General features: G+C 37.5%; 1 long non-coding RNA gene across 1 annotated transcript in view; it reads right to left on the reverse strand.

Annotated features, from left to right (window-relative positions):
• Nucleotides 1-11,244, reverse strand: part of LOC140344637 (uncharacterized) — a 28,259-nt gene that overhangs the window by 3,548 nt on the left and 13,467 nt on the right. Inside the window, exon 5 of the long non-coding RNA XR_011923615.1 lies at nt 2,245-2,408. This is a non-coding gene — a long non-coding RNA (uncharacterized lncRNA). The remainder of the gene's footprint in view (nt 1-2,244; nt 2,409-11,244) is intronic.

Raw genomic sequence — 11,244 nt, forward strand, 5'->3', positions numbered from 1 at the left:
CCTGGTGAACCATAAGTCCCAGACATGCCTAATTTGGTCTCTGAGAACTCCTTATTTTGTGGTGATTAATAATCTGGGGGTTGTCAGTTCAGAAAATCTGTACTTGTGAAATTATTAATAATGGCTGGAGCAAGGGCATTTTGGAAGTGTCCATAACCCATGTGGACACAGCACCCACCCTGCTATCAGTTGATGGCCCTATTAGTCCCACCTCTGTTGTTGGCATGGAAGCCCAGCAGAGGGAGCTCTCACATACACCACCTTGTTGCTAAGGATAACAACAGACACATTGAGCACTGCAGGGAGCCCAGTGACTGACTAATAACTTGGACTTTACACAGTATCCTGGATCAAGGAAAACCAACTCTATATAAGTATTTCAGTTTTCCCTTTTATTTTATGCTCTTGCCATTGTTCTGTTGCTGTTCTTTGATTAGTCTTTATTTTTCTGTATTTGTTTATGCACTGTTTTTGTATGATTTTACTTAATAAACACTTTAAAAGTGTAAGCTGAAGTAGAAATAGTGTAACTTTCTAACCTGAAAATGCTACTATAAACATTGTGATTGCTGAAACATCTTCTCAAAGGTATTGTACTTGCCAAGATGTTGTTCATACAGCTTGTTCTTGAAGGATGTCAGTAGCCTTGGGGAACATGTATTCCTCTGCATAGATGGAGAGGATGCCTATGGAAAAATAACAGTAGTAAGAGTTCTTGGTAAGAAAAATGAAACCTAAACGCAGTTTGCTTTACATAACAGTAATCTTTTAAAATAAAAGTGAAAAAAGTATGGGAAATTACCTTTTCAATAAGCTCAATGCAGGTCCATACCAAAGTCAAGGAACTTCCAATCAATACCTTAATACTTGCATTACTCCTGTTCCAAGACAAACATTTATTTGGTGGTTAAAGAATTGCTGCAACTTCTCATTGGTAGGGTTAATGCAGAGCTGTTCCAAGCTAATTAACTTTATATAAAAAATTAGATGAGAATAGACCTAGAGCTACTTTGGACATAAAACACTAGAATTATTTAACTTGCATCAATGTCAGCAATATACAAAACACCAATGAAATACTGTCTTGGCTGCTCAGTGTCAAGCTGCTGGTTTATAGATGACCATCCACAAGAAGAGTTTTTCCATGGCTGGTTTAGTAAAGGCACCAGCAGAGTTGTAGACCTAAAGAGAACAAAATATTTTGGTATAAATAAAATATATTAGTTTTGTCTGGGTTTGTTCTTTATCATACCTGTGGCATAGTTTGTCCCTTAATGACAAACTCATTACCAACCCTTACTCTTGGGTACCACAAAGCCTCAGCAAATCAGCAGTTGAGTTTAGACCCATCAAATAGGTGACCTTGTCAGCCACTAGAAGGGAGATATACATGTTACAGCAAAATATTCGTATAGATGGAAAGTGTACATACATATCCTAGTTAAAAAGAAAAGCTATTTATCATAGCCTCAGGTACAGCCTGCTCCTCGCTCTGCTTCTGCTTAAATGTCATGTTTCCGTGATGCATTACAGCACCGGTTAACTTGTAACTGCTGACCTTTTCTTCTGGGTTGAATCCCAAGATATCAATGGCAGTGTGTTTTTAGAAAGCAGAATTTGGGTTTTTTAATAATTGCAGTATACTCTGCTATAAAATGAAGGAAAACTGATTTAAAAAAAGTGTTTTTTATTCTTGTGGAAGATTTCAGCTACTTCCATCAGTGGTAGCTACTTGCATCAGTGGCAATCAACTCCTCTTCATCATTATTACTCCTAATAACAATCTTCCCCTGGCTGATGTAGGGGTAATCAAATGCATTGGTGGTCAATAGAAGTACCTGTAAAAACAGACCTGAACAATACATTAATAAAAGAAAAAGCCATGATCCCAATAGACATAGGTGCTAAAAAGCAGACTGAAATGTATTTAAAAAGCTATAAGTATCCACACTCCTTGGACAAGAATAAAAAAGAACTTACCAACTCACCATTGCTTACCAACAACTTCTGGTTTCTTGTTTGTCAAGATCTGGGAGAAGATGTGGTAGCTTCTTTCAATAAGCTGGAATGTTATTCTTTTCCAGCAGATCTCTACAATTCTGGATGACGGTCTTTCTGGCACCAGATATTCCAGTGATCAGGACAGACTGATTTCACAATCTGTCAAATACAAACGTGACTTTAAACCATGTATGTGACTACTGAACATATCAAATGGATATTTAGAAAAAACAAGTCTGTTACCTGTAAGCATGAACTGATAAGTGTTATCGGAGATGGAGAACATGTGGAGGGCTTCCATACACCTCTTGCCTCTGTAGCCAGCAACCACCTCGGGGTTATACACTGGCAGCCACTTGTAAGCCCAAAGTATGTCTGTAATGTAGTCAGACTTGTAAGAAGAAACCCTGGGTTGTAAAATATGAAAAAATTATATTTCCATTATATACAAGTATTCAACACTGGGGGAGATTTGAATACATTGGAATATATACAGTCAAATTACTCAAACAGGGTGACACAACATTATCGAAATGAAATGATGAGTCTCTGGTAACATATATAGTAATAAAACCTTTTTTTGTTTAGTGTGTTAATACCAACATACATAAATACAAGTGTGCACTGGAGCCACTAGATGAGATAGTAAAATGAATATTAAAATAGATGAAGTGGGTAAATGCTTATATTATATATAAATTGATTACAGTATGCAGTCAATAGGTAAGTACAAGTTTTTTGGCAAAAGTATATGCATCGATATTAAGGGTCATGGATATCTATAAACCTTACCCCATATAAATGTACCTTCAAACTCAAAGTATAAGGAGGCATCAAAGTGGAGGTATCAAAGCGGATGTTTCACGAATATCTACAACAGAAAGATCCTCACATGGTAACTCTTAGGTGTGGTAATTTTTTCTGTATAGAAAAGACGTGTTCATAAATACTTTCGAAGGCTTCTTTTTCGTCTTTCCAACATAAAAAAGCATCCAATTGTATGAAGTGTATTGTCAGTTGGTGGTTGTTGTGGTTTGAATAGTAAGTTATATCCTTCTTATCCTTCTGCATAGCCTCAAATATTCACTTATTGGAATGATATTCACCAGGGGTCTTGGGTGAGCACTTCTAGCATGTAAGATGATGTACATGTGTTTTGTCTAAAGAGCGTAGTACTAATGTGGGTGGTTTCAGTAATATTTATAGAAATATCCAGGAAGGGGACCCTCTGTGATAATAGGATTAAACTAATTTAGATAAACTGGAATAGTGCTTCTAAGATATGCAAGGGCCCTGTCCATAGTTTTTAGTATATCATCAATATACCTTCTCCAAAGGTATATGTTTGAAAATATCAAAAGTTTGGTTTGAAATTTTTTTTCCCAGAAACCAAGTATTCAATGCCTTGTATCTGAAAGTCTAGATCTTCCTTGAAAATAAAGGTATTCCTAGTCAGAATGAATTCAAACAATTTTATAATAAAGATATAGAAATTTGGAATTTTGGGATCCTCTGTAGAACAATGAGGATATTACGTGTAAGCCGTGCTGGATGCTACAATTCAGTGCTTTTACATCTATCATAAGCGAGGGGGGATTTGGAAGTATGTTGATACCTTCCAACATTTGGAGAAGCTGGATTGTATCTCATTCTTTGTTCTCCAGGATTTTTAAAACGCCTAGATTCATATTGTGAGTTGTCAATAATCACAATATTACCACCCTTTTAGTTTAAATTTTATTATTGGGATCACTTTGGAGCATAGAAAGGCCTGTTTCTGATTGAGGGTAAGCTTTGTGGCTAATGTTTTTGCACATCTAGTGCGATAATGTCTTTGATGGTGAGGTCTACAAAGGTTTTTACATGTGCGTTGAATGATGTTAGGAAAAAGTTGGATTTGGGTCGTCTCTTGGGTAACGTGGATTTATTATGTTTAGGGGTAATTGTCTCGGTACTATTTTCATTTTCCTCTAGTAGTTGATATAGAATTTTCAGGGTTCCATAATTCTCCATTTTTATTCCTTTATACAAAGATTAATCCAATGGTTCATTTTCTTGTTATGATTGATCATACAGAAGTTTTGGGGTCATGTTTCTAGCAAATTGGTTAATATCCTAACCTCAAATTTGTCTAGATTAAGGGTACCCAATCTATGGCCTGCGGAGCTGCCAGATCCCGCCCTCCTATTTCCCTCTTTGGTCATTTTATTTTGGGGGATGTGGCACACACATCTCCTTTGTTCCTCTATCGAGATTGTGCTTCTCCAGGAGTTTTGTTAGCATGCTCAGTGTAAGCTCCCTAAAAGTTGGTGTGTAGTATAGACCTGGCAATCATCTGTCACTGCTCCCCGCCCACCTTGTACTGTGAGATAATCCCAGCAGCTTGAGAGCTGCGTCTGTCCATGCAGCCGTCATTATCCCCATGTATAAACCTTCATATCATCTTCACGGATATCCTGTAAATAAAATTAATGTCAGCCCCCCAAACATAAGTTGCCAGATAAGGGGTCACAGGCATAACTATTTAACAATCAGGGATATTTTCATGACCTACATTCCGTATAAACCTTTTTTGTTATAGCCAAGACTTGGTTTAAACATTTTAGATAGAGTAATGAAGGTGTAAAACCCCTATAATTTTAGCTTTTTATTTCCTATAATGGTGATGAGACACTAGGACAAATAGAACAGCTGAATACCCCCCATCGGGGACACACAGTAAACTTTATTTGGGTTCAAATCCCTCCCTTTATGCAAAACTAAAACCAAAGTTTGCCTATGTATACATTTTCAGTCTGCATTCCTGTGCTGGAATACATATTGTCATAGTCCTAAACATGAAATACAGCAAATTATGACAGTACATACTGAGCCCCTTAGTAAACTCTCATGATAAAAATATAGGGGTCTGTATATAGATTATTAGGAAGTTTCTACAAAAAGGAGCAGATTTCATTTTTCTTACCATATTATTTCTTCTAAAATCTTTATAAATGTGTTTTATTGCCAGATGCACTACAGTTAGAGAAATGTATGCAGACCCCATTGTCTCAGAAAAGCCCCCCTACAATACATTCAATATATATCAAGAGACAGACAGGGACAGATATGATGACATAGATGTTGTGAATGAGAGTACTTCTCAGATCCTATAAGGGATTCACATCCTGGAGAAGAGGGGCTCTCCACCCAGGAGGTGAATGTAGCACTGTGAATCTATTGCATCATTGATAGGAGGGAAAGTTGGAGTGTGACCTTCAAATAGGGTCAGGAGGAGGGAATGTGATAAATATATAGGGGGTCTGTATATAGATTATAAAATATACTCTGCTTATATAAAGAATAGTTACTGCTTTGTTTGATTCTTTTGCAGGTGCTGCTCTCTGAAAACAATCAGCGGGAAGACCCTGAAAGCTGAACACAGGATGGCTCGAAGGCTGATGAGACCCTTGTGGTTAGAACCAGCTTGAACAAGAATCTAAAATGGTGGATAGTCATTATTGTGCCCAAAAAGATAGGCAAGTGGTTTACCCACTCCTTTTACTGTTTGTGAACTAATATGCTTATATGGACTACAGAGTATATGGTATTGGACAATCTGCTTAATGACAACTAGAGTGATTCTATATTCCTATAAAGATTGATGTATTCAATTTGTTTTGGAATCTCCTTTGCTTTAACTGCTAAGTATTTGATTTTGCAACAATAAATCTTCTTTATTGGGATCTACCGTCTCATCTCTGATGGTCCTTTTGGAGACCCCGTAAAAGAACCGGACACTCTTCCAGACTGAGAGTTAACAAATGCTTGGTGGGAACTAGAAATTCACTCTAAGCATTGCTTTAACCTCCCTGGCAGTCTAAATAATAGGAATTTTTGAATGTAAAAGTGGTACATTTAAAAATACTAATTATTTTATTTGTCCCGCCTACCAGCCCCATGGTCCCACCCTCCAGACTAAGGCTGGCGGGCAGATGCCCGGCCGGCATTTGCTTCTTTGTTTTGCCCTAAGTGTGGCTCGGGGTTACCGCTTTTGGCACTAAAAATTAACCCCAAACCACACTCAGGAATACTTCCAGGGAGGTTAAACACTTCACATAAATTAGGTCCACATAGTACCCGAGCACAGCTTGTGCATCAAATCCTTCTCCTTCAGTCTACATTTTATTATTCTATTTCCTAATGTTCTAAAGTATAGTATAGTATAATAAAATTTTAAATAACTAAACATGTCCTTTAAAGTCTGCATTACAAAAAATAGAAAATATGATTAAGAATTCATTAATGGCCAACTACGTGTCTCCCCAACCCTATTAAGCTTTAATAACTGTACCACTAGATATAAAATGATTAAGTAACTTATTTTTATGGCGCCCGGAAACCCTACAGGCTGCTACTGGGAGAAATGGTGATCAGACAATTTAAAATACTTTTATTCACTATTGTTGTTTATTCACATATCGCTAAGGTATGTCTTTAACTGTTTGTATTCATACGAATAATAATAATTTTTGTGAATGTAACTGTATGACTATGAATTACTTTCTTACAGAACTCATTTTACAACATAAAAAAACATTTGCCAGCTTCTCCATCGCCTAAGACTTTAAAATTGAAGGTCCACCCTCTTGTGGATGTTCCATATATTACATCTAATTTTTTTTTTTTTTCGTAGTACAACCTAAAACACATCTTTTCTTCAGACTCGCATGGAATTTGTTTCCTCAACATTACCAAATTATAAACCCTTACAGTCTGATACAGCAAGATATTTAATGAAAAACATATGTAAGCCTAAATGTGTTTTGACTCCTATATATTTTTTATCAATTTCTTTTTGGATATTTCATTTCTATTATTAATATTTTTATTATTTAAACAGGATTTATATAGCGCCAACATATTCCGCAGCGCTGTACTTTAAATAGGGATGGCAAATGACAGACTAATACAGACAGTGATACAGGAGGAAAGGAGGCTGCCCCGAAAAGCTTACAATCTAGTAGGTGGGGGAATTTCACACACAATAGGATGGGAGATATGTAGTGCTGGGAAGTAGTGGTGGTTTCAGAAAACAGAAGAAGACGGGTAGGCAAGTTTGAAAAAAATGGGTTTTGAGCGCTCTATTAAATGAGCAGAAACTAGGAGCAAGCCGAATAGGACGAGGAAGACCATTCCAGAGAGTGGGGGCAGCTCTAGAGAAGTCTTGTATCCATGTGTGTGATGAGGTTATGAGTGAGGAAGTCATTAGTAAGTCATTGGAGGAGCAGAGAGAGCGGCAGGGGGAGGATTTTTCTATCAGGTCAGAAATGTAAGTGGGACAAGAACTGTGGAGGGATTTGAAGGCAAAGCACAGGAGCTTAAATTTGATTCTAAGGTGAAATGGAAGCCAATGGAGAGAACTACAAAGAGATGCAGCGGAAGAGGAGCGGAGGGAAGGATGGATGAGTCTGGCTGCAGCATTCATAATAGATTGTAGAGGAGAGAGTCGGGTTAGTGGAATACCAGAGAGGAGGAGGTTACAGTAGTCCAGACGAGAGATAAGAGCGGGTACAAGGAGTTTGGTGGTCTCAGGGGACAGGTAGGGGCGGATTTTTGAGATGTTGAGGTGAAAGTGACCGGACCTGGAAATGTTCTGAATATGGGGGGTAAATGAGAGGGCCGAGTCAAGGGTGACACCAAGACAACGTGCCTGAGGGGAGGGCCGAATAACAGTGTTATAACAGTTAGATATATGTCAGATAGATAGATGACTCCATTTGATAAGCAATAAGGTACATGAGTCCCAGTCTAATCACGCTATCCAGTGAGATGTTATTCTTGCCTTAAGCAGTTGAAAAACGGATCCCCAGCCAATAAAATACAGCCCGAGTAAGTCAAATCTAATTTAAGCTTTTTTTCTCATCAAGTTACCATCATACTTACCATAATTACCCTGGACATAAAAAGTACATATCCAATTGGTCATTATACCAAGTAAGTCAACGCTAGTGTTGGTCGAATAGCTCACTATTCAATTTGCCAGCTATTCGCTCGACTAGACCAAAATTATTCAGGTGGTCGAACGTCAAAATCGAGCACCATTAAAGTCAATGGCGGGAATTTAAAAAGACACATACTATTACATACCCCTGTACTTCACATCAATAATAAAGAGGACCTGTCACATGAATAATAGAGGACCTGTCATTTATTCATGTGACGGGACCACTTTTTTTAGTGTGTGTGTGTGTGTGTGTATGTATATATGTATGTATGTATATGTATGTGTATATGTATGTATGTATGTATATGTATGTGTGTATGTATGTATATGTATGTGTGTATGTATATGTATGTGTGTATGTATATGTATGTATATATATTTAATTAATTAGAATATTGTATAATTTTTTTCCTTTTCCCCAGCCAATCGCAGAGCCCTAGAGGTGATGAATGGGGGAATCTCTATTGCCCTGCTATCACCTGCGATTACAGCTAATTGGGGGCACGTGACTCCAATTAGCTGTAACCACAAAGTTCCCATGGTCTGGTGATCTTACAATGACATTATGATTCATAATGTAATTGCCAGATAACCTGTAAAAAAATTAGTTAAATAAAGACACAAATTAAAATTAATTTTAAAAATTTTTTATTCTTTTTCAACCTTTTTTACTTTTTTTTTTTCGAGATTGCTGTGAAATCACTTTTTTTTTTTTTTTTTTTTTTTTTTTTTTTGGGTCAGGTCTATCCCTTTTTGAACAGCCATATCTGGGTCGAATATAAGGACAACCCAAATTCGAACACCAACTCTAGTCAAGGTTTTCAATACTTAGTGGAAAATATATTTATGTGGAAAATATAATTGTCATTTATCTTAATCATTGTGTGCATATATACTTATCAATGTTATTTTTCTACTACACTAAAGTATTGGCATTAGCAGTGGGGACATCACATAGATCAGTGGCACGCTCGTCTACATGTGTGTAAGAAATTATAATTATTATTGAGGACAATATCCAATGAAATATGAATATTCAATAATTCCTGCTATAAGTTTTGAGGCGATCATCAGGGGAGGGTTAAAAACACAAGTGTGTAAAAAGTGTTATATTTACAGAATGGTATATGCTGGAAAACAGTTGCATAACACATATTTAAAAACAACAAATTATAACAATAATATAAACAAGGCCTACACCCAATAGTCACCCTCCTTTGGCCAGAAACATTGTGTCCCCTCCCTGGGTCATCTGTCTTCTGTTTTTTTTTTCCCTTCTGTGTTGTCCTCATGCCTGCGTTACAAGCATTGTCTTTTATCTTGGTTTACAACACCTCTTTCTTGTACAAAGCTGCGTACACACTGCCAATTTTTGTCGTTGGAAAGGATCTTTCACGATCCTTTCCAACGACAAGGGAGTGCACAATGCATGAACGGTGCTGTACATACAGCACCGTTCATTCTCTATGGAGAGGGGAGGGGGAGAGCGACGGAGCGGCACCCTGCTGCGCGCTCTTCCCTTTCATTAGGATCGGCTGTCGTCCATCGTCCGTGGATCCGGCAGGTCGGTCGTCCGGACGATGGACGACACCGACTGTACACACGGCAGATTTTCGCCCGATAATTGGCCGATAAAAATCTGACGTGTGTACGTAGCTTTATACTCCCAAGTGTCATGTCTCTAACAACATAAACAATGAGTCCTTTACCTAGGCTACTATGGGTTTGTTAACACTGATGGCCACATCGGGATATTTTTTTTTTTTTTTTTTAATTCCAGGTATGATAAGATACTGGATTTCCAAATGTTGCATTCACCTCCTGGGCTGGTCATTTCTGTCCATATTTCTATGTCTAAAAACGGTACATTGTTTTTCATGAAAATGTATTTTACAGTCTAATATAATAGTATGAGTATAATACCGTTGGAAACACAAAATCATGTCTTGACATGATTTTGTGTTTCAAACTTTATTATACTCATACTATTACAAATTTATACATATTGACAAAATGTTATCCCTTGTAAGTATTAAAATACTAAAATATAAATTCTTAAATAATAGGTATTCAAACACCTTTACCAACATTAAACAGCACAAAAGTACATGGTGCATCATTGTCTTTCAATTTAGGGACAACTTCTTATCTATTGTGACCCCATCTTATACCTTTTCAGATTATTCAGCAGATGTTGGCGAGCACACAAAGCTACTTTAGTCCAAAAATACCTTTGGAAAATACTCAGCAAATGGTACAAATCTGCCTCTGCTGCCCCACATTTCATACATTTGGGGAAGTTAGCCCCATTTGGACAGATTGCATTGGTGATATGTATGCATAATGGAATATCTTAAACGTTATTTCCCTATACGGAGGAGGGTAGGCCCATACAAGCTCTACAACAATCTGATAATGTGTCACATTGACTGCCAACTGGAAAATGCATTTGCCATGTAGTTAGCACAGCTATCCTGTTCTAATACTCTAAATAACTTTAGTTTGCGGAATATACATCAGATATAGCTCTTCTATCAAGGTTAGGCAGAGATGGCTCCATCCTCTGGAAAGAATGCTAATTCTTACAGGAGCATTTTAAGAGAAGTGTGGTAAAATAAAAGCTTAGCTGAAGATAAGCAAAGGTTTGGATAACCAATAAGGAAGTTGCTGCACCAGAGATTGTTTTTTTTTTTATTTTATTTTTTTTTTTTTGAGTCAAACCATTTACAATCCATTGCTCTCAACTCCCTCTCGCAGTATCGGCCACAATGGGAGGGACAAGGAGGAGTGACTAACAAGAATCTCATCTTGAACCTGTACCAAACATTCCAGCATATAGCGGAGGGTTCTGAAGAAGCTCTGGGGGCACCAATTATCCTTGCATATGTAGAATAAAAAGCAAATAAGTCCTCGGGACCATATGTAACTCCAGGGAGGTGTCTGTATAATGGGCCGTACTGATCCAATCTCTAATGTATCTGGTAACACCAGCCCAATATATAGTTTAGCATCAGGAAAATTAAGCCCATCATACTTAACCGTAACAACAGCGGTTCCCAACCTTTTCTATGCCACAGACCGGTTTCATGTAAAACAATATTTTTACAGACTGGTATAGAAACCACTAAAAACAAAGTGCATAAAACTACAACTCCTCAATCCCATGAATTATTGGGAGCCCTGAGCTTGTTTCCCTCCAACAAGCTGATCCCATCTAGGGCAGCGGTCCCCAACCTTTTTAGCCCCAGGGACCGGTT

This window comes from Pyxicephalus adspersus, chromosome Z, assembly GCF_032062135.1.
Source record: "Pyxicephalus adspersus chromosome Z, UCB_Pads_2.0, whole genome shotgun sequence".
Taxonomy (NCBI): Eukaryota; Metazoa; Chordata; class Amphibia; order Anura; family Pyxicephalidae; genus Pyxicephalus; species Pyxicephalus adspersus.